The sequence below is a fragment of the Chiloscyllium plagiosum genome, unplaced genomic scaffold (assembly GCF_004010195.1).
Source record: "Chiloscyllium plagiosum isolate BGI_BamShark_2017 unplaced genomic scaffold, ASM401019v2 scaf_56, whole genome shotgun sequence".
Taxonomy (NCBI): Eukaryota; Metazoa; Chordata; class Chondrichthyes; order Orectolobiformes; family Hemiscylliidae; genus Chiloscyllium; species Chiloscyllium plagiosum.
In genome coordinates this window covers 17,490-24,326 of record NW_025215377.1, presented here as the reverse complement: position 1 = coordinate 24,326, position 6,837 = coordinate 17,490, and positions in this window count along the sequence as shown.

Sequence of the window (6,837 nt, the reverse complement as noted above, 5' to 3'; positions counted from 1 at the left end):
GCAGAGAGTTGTGAATGCATGGAATGTGTTGCCAGTGGTGGTGGTGGTGGTGGAAGCAAAGTCATTAGGGACAGTTAAGCGACTGCTGGACATGCACATGGGCAGCAGTGAATTGAGGGGTGCCTAGATTAAGTTATTTTATTTTAGATTTGGAATAATCTTCGGCATAACAGCGTGGGCCACAGGGCCTATTCTGTGCTGTACATTTCTATGTCCTGTGAATGTTGAGAATTCTCTACTTTGTCAATATCAGACTTGAATATATCTACTTGATGACAAAGTTTTAGATACTGATGGAATCAAAGGATCCTGGAGATAATGCAGGAAGGGAGGACATAGCGGGAGAAGATTAGCCATAATCTTATTGAGTGGTCCCCTCCAGCAAGAGAGGAATCAGCCCTCCATGAACAACAGCCACCAGTTTAGGATTTCAGTAGACACCACTACCATCATTCTGCATCACACTCTTCCCATCAAGACAACTGAGCTAACCAATGGCCTCTGCACTGAGGAGAGCTCCTCACTTTTTTCAGAAAAGTCCCTTTTAACCTTTTACCTCCAAATGGGAGGGCAGACAGGAGCTTGAATTAAGGTGTCATTGAAAAGTCAGCAGCTACAACAATGCAGACCTCCTTCAGTCGAGAGACAGGAGGCAGAGAGCAGGAATAAATGGCCCTTCCCACATAGTCACCAGTTGAGTATCATAAAGATGGGTAATGGAGCCTCAGCCACTTGCACTCAATATTAATTAGTTAGAGGTAGAGAGTAGCATTAATGATGGCAGAGAAGAACAAAGATAGATGAGGAATGTAAGCTGTGAGTGGGTCATGAAGTGGTTCTAAAAGGATAGAGATGGGTAAAGCACATGGACAAGAAGATAAATGGATTTAAATGTGAGATTATATGATTGAATAGAAAAGATACGTTTCTTTTCACAAAGGTGTGAAACTTTCAAATGTCAATGCTCCAAGAGATTTGGACATACACATGCAAGGAGTCACAGAACGTTAGCATTCAGATGGAGCTAGCCATTAGGTAAACAGCATGTTGGTCTAATTGTCGGGTGGTCAGAATACAGGAACAAGACTGTCTTGTCCATGTGCTTGTAGAGGGCTTTCTTGAGATCAAACCTGTCATACTGTACATAGTTTTGTACTTCATACATCGAGGTGTTGAGTACAAAAGCAGCAAAGTTGTACTGCACCTTTACAAAGCTCTCATTGGGGGTGGCACGGTGGCTCAGTGGTTAGCCCTGCTGCCTCACAGCACCAGGGACCCGGTTTCAATTCCAGCCTCGGGCGACTGTCTGTGTGGAGTTTGCACATTCTCTCCGTGTCTGCATGGGTTTCCTCCGGGTGCTCTGGTTTCCTCCCACAGTCCAAAGATGTGCAGGTCAGGTGAATTGACCATGCTAAATTACCCATAGTGTTCAGGGATGTGTGGGTTAGGTGCATTGGTCGTGGGTAAATGTCGAATAATAAGGTAGGGGAATGATTCTGGTTGAGTTACTCTGCAGAGGATCAGTGTGGACTTGTTGGGCTGAAGGGCCTGTTCCCACACTGTAACTATTCTATGATTACGCTGTAACTGCATACAGTTCACTTTCGCAAATATGTCAGGGTCGTTGAGAGGCTGCAGAAAAGGTTTACAAGAAAGGCTGCAGGGTTGGGCGATTTTAGCTACAAAGTTTATTTGGAAAAGTTGTAATTGTTGATGATGAAGCATTGGAGATTGAAGAGAGGTTTGATGGTGGTGTAGAGGGTTTCGATAGCTTCCCTTTAACTGATGGTACAGGAATTGAGAAATGCAGATTCAGATTCTGGGCAAAAGAGATAGAAGGAAATGAGAAAGCTTCGACGTAGTGAGTGGTTATGTCCTGGAACTCTCTATCTACAAGGGGCCAGGAATGGAAATATTTATTTCAGAAGGAAATCAGATAACCCCTTGAAAGAAATACATTTGTGTCGACTACAGGAACAGACTGGGGGAATGGGACTGACTGGATTAGTCTGTGGGGAACTAACATTGACTCAGTGGCCTCAATGAGGAAAGAAGAATACAGCAGAGGAACAGGCCGTTCGGCCATCCAAGCCTGCGCTACCACATTTTGCCCTTCCATACTAAAACTGTCTTCACTTACAGGATCCATATCCCACTATTCTCTTCATATTCATTTAGTCATCCAGGTATTTCTTGAATGCTACCATTATGTCTGCTTGCACCACCTCCTCTGGCAACATGTTCCAGGCACTCACCACCTTTTGTGTGAAAAACTTGCCAAATATATCTCTTTTAAACTCCCCCCTCGCACCTTGAACCTGCATCCTCTAGTAATTGACCCCGCCACCCTGGGAAAAAGCCTCATACTTTCCATTCTATCCATGCCATTCACAATCTTACGAACTTCTAACAGGTCACCCTGCAACCTCCTGCATTCTAGTGAAGACAGCCCCAGTCTATCCAACCTTTCTTCATAGCTAAAATACCCCCATAACAGGCAACATCCTGGTAAACCTTTTCTATATCCTCTCCAGAGGATCCACATTCTTCTGGTAGTGTGCTAACCAGAACTGTATGCAATATTCCAAGTGTGGCCTCACTAAAGTTCTATAAAGCTGCAACAATGCCCTTTCCAATGAAGGCAAACATGCCTTAGGCTTTTTCTACTACCTTATCTACCTGCGCTGGCACCTTCAGTGATCTGTGGACCTGCATACCCGGAATCATCTGCATATCAGTACCTCTAAGGGTCCACCATTCACTGTATAATTTCCTCCTGTACTTGACCTTCCAAAATGCACCACCTCACATTTGTCCAGATTAAACTTCACCTGCCATTTTTCTGCCCATACCTCCAACTGGATTTCCCCGTACCATAATTAATTCTATGACTAAATGATTCTATATTTAAGGCAGGACATATTTGTATTGGAGATACAAAACCCTACATGATTGATTCCTGGGCTGCAGGAGTTGTCCTACGATTGAATTATCTGACTTCATTGAAACCTACAAAGTTCCTAAGGGTAGATTTGGTGTCAGTTTTCTCATGAATCGAGAACGCAGGGGTCCAGCATCAGAATTAGCGGTAAATTGTTTAGGACTGAGATGAGAAATGTTTTCACTTAAAAAGCATTGTTGAAATTTGGAATTGTCCACCCAGATGGTTAAGACTGTGACAGACCATTGTCTTTCCTTCTCAGTGAATCGGGGGATATGGGAACAGGCAGGAGAGTAGAGTTGGAGTCACAAGTCAGCATGACTGTATTGAATGACAGAGCAGGCTTGATGGGCTGAATGGCCTATCCTGTTCCTGTTTCTTGTGCTCTTACATGTAATTAAAACCATCCTGTTCAAAAAGCACTCGATTTATACCTCTTCACCAGTCCACCTTGAAGATTCTGTTTGACCCAAAACTAAGACCCAACATCTTAGTTTTAATTCTTGTTTGATATAATCATTCTTATGAAGCAGTTTGAGATGTTTTAATGTGTAAAATAAACTGTATAAATATATGTTGTAGTTATAAGATGGACCATTAGTAGTGAGGACACACTGGAGGGCTACGACTGGGCTAATTGAAAGTAAAAGGCTGTCATGCATGCCGTGTGGTGTGTGTGTTTGTGATTCACCATCTCACTGCCATTCTCTGCAGCTCTCCCACTCGGCAGCAGCTCAGGGAACCCTGTACAGACCCCAGCCCCTCTGATCCAAGCAGTGTAAATAACATTAGCATGCTAATTCCTCCATTCGCTCCCCTTCTTTGCAATTTGCCAAGGGGAATTAAGTAAATTAGCAGGAAAATGCACAAGGATATGTGGTAAACCAAGAGTGACAGGCTAAGGTTAGAGGGCACATCATTAGGCTAAAATATACAGCTCCACAAAGCCTACAAACAATAAAAGGGAATAAGTGTCGGGCGAAAAATGACAAGGAAATTCAATTACTGTAACAGCCACATGTGAGTCCTTTATAATTCCATTAACTCCTTTGGTGAGTGACTGTCTTTTCTCCAGTGCTTGTAGTAAAAGGCTTTTGTACCTAGAATTGTACGGCCCCAGAGAAAGCCATTTGGCCCATGATACTTGTTGCAGCTCTACTTTGTTAAAGTTCCCTCACTCTTTCCCGAAAAAATTATTTGTCCTTTTCAAATTTTTATCAAATTCTCTTTTCAAAGTTCTGCACCCTAAGAGTTTTTAACTATTTGATGTTCCCCACGTTAAGGGCACTGTAGTATGGCAATTTCCTTAAATTAGCTTTTCCTAATATAAGTCTGGAATATCGCTGCACCACAGCAAAATGAGGATTTGTCATGACTGAGAATGCCATTGCCTCTCAGTAACAGATCACTAGAACAGTGAACAGGAATCCCAGGCACCGTACCCTCTGCCTTGACTCATGACAACCAGTTAATATCACACACGCACAGTCATCCTCATTTGGCGCAGGTGCTATATTTTGGGAAAGCAAATCTTAGCAGGACTTATACACTTAATGGTAGGGTCCTGGGGAGTGTTGCTGAACAAAAAGACCTTGGAGTGCAGGTTCATAGCTCCTTGAAAGTGGAGTCACAGGTAGATAGGATAATGAAGAAGGCATTTGGTATGCTTTCCTTTATTGGTCAGAATATTGAGTACAGGAGTTGGGAGGTCATGTTGTGGCTGTACAGGACATTGGTTAGGCCACTGTTGGAATATTGCGTGCAGTTCTGGTCTCCTTCCTATCGGAAAGATGTTGTGAAACTTGAAAGGGTTTACAAGGATGTTGCCAGGGTTGGAGGATTTGAGCTATAGGGAGAGGCTGAATAGGCTGGGGCTGTTTTCCCTGGAGCATCGGAGCCTGAGGGGTGATCTTATAGAGGTTTATAAAATCATGAGGGGCATGGATAGGATAGATAGATAAAGTCCTTTCCCCTGAGGTGGGGGAGTCCAGAACTAGAGGGCATAGGTTTAGGGTAAGAGGGGAAAGATATAAAAAGACTTTTAATGCAGAGGGTGGTACATGTATGGAATGAGCTGCCAGAAGAAGTGGTGGAGGATGGTACAATTACAACATTTAAAAGGCATCTGGATGGGTATATGAATAGGAAGGGTTTGGAGGGATATGGGCCAGGTGCTGGCAGGTGGGACTAGATTGGGTTGGGATATCTGGTCAGCATAGATGAGTTGGACCAAAGGGTCTGTTTCTGTGTGTACATCTCTATGACTGTATGAACTCAATAGCTAGTTTGAATACTACACTAGGTCTGATTAGGTCAACCAAATTTTGGAGTTTTGTCCCACATCAGAAAACTGCTACCAGAGTAAGCAGAACTGATTCACAGGAACAGAATAGTTATTGACATTACAGACACCATGAGTGCAGCCACATTTTCTTTAACTATTCATTCACAGGACATTGACATCATTTATTGCCCATCCCCAGTTAGGGGTCAGACACATTGCTGTGGGTCTGGAGTTACCTATAGGCCAGACCAGGTAAGGATAACCCTGCAGCGTATTAGATGGATTTCTCTTACCCTTAGTCCAGATTTCCGATTGCAGCATCTGCCATGGCTCCTCAGAACATTACCTGTATCTCTGGGTTAATAGTTTAGTGATACCATTAGGCCATTGCCTTCCCTTTTCACTGAACACTTGTGTGGTTTAAGCATTGTGTGCTCAGAGATCACAGAGTGCACATCAGGGATTAAATACAGTGATTTAAATTACATTTTACTTCAATTTGAGATACAGAGCATAAATACTGATTTTAAAACATCAGATATTACTTAGTGCCTGAGGAAACGTTCATTAAATTAAAAAGTCAAACTACAGGCCCTAGGAACATAGGAGCAGGAGTAGGCCATTTAGCCCCTTTGAGTCTGCTACACCAGTCTGTAAAGATCGTAATTAATCCAAAAATGTCTGGACATTTTCCTTTAAGTCTCCAATAATTCTCAACTCCCTTTGTTGATCAAAAATCTGATTTTGCCTTTTATGGCTTTGATGACCCGGGATTTCTCAGGAAGAGACTAACAACCCTCAGAGAGAAACCTCTTCCATTCTTTTCAATCATAAAATTTCTGAGATGATATGATTCTGAAGACCGTTGAAATCAAATGGACAAAATTAACTGAGTTAAAAATCACACCACACCAGCTTATAGTCCAATAGGTTTATACAGAAGCACTAGCTTTCGGAGCGCTGCTCCTTCATCAGGTGGTTGTGAAGCAACGCTCCAAACGCTGGTGTTTCCAATTAAACCTGTTGGACTATAATCTGTTGTGTGATTTTTAACTTTGTACACCCCAGTCCAACACCGGCACCTCCAAACCAAAATTAACTAATTAACTTTTAAAAACAGTCACTTAATAATGAACTGCAACAAAAACTGCATGTTAAAGGAAACTTTAATTTAAAATTATAATTGTGTCAAAATTTTCTCAGTTCACTCCAGCGTCCACCATGCAAATCTCTGAGATGATGTCATTGAAATTACAATCTTTGGGATTAGATATCTGATGTCACATCACCTGATAGTGGAAGAGGCAGTAGCAATGACACTGGACTGGTGATCCAGATGAAAGCTCTGGGGATGTGGGCCCAATCACAAAATTGAATTGACATTTCCAAATAAAAATCCAAGAGCAGGATCTTGACCAGATGGGCCAATGGGCTGAGAAGTGGCAGGTGGAGTTTAATTCAGATAAATGCGAGGTGCTGCATTTTGGGAAAGCAAATCTTAGCAGGACTTATACACTTAATGGTAAGGTCCTAGGGAGTGTTGCTGAATGAAGAGACCTTGGAGTGCAGGTTCATCGCTCCTTGAAAGTGGAGTTGCAGGTAGATAGGATAG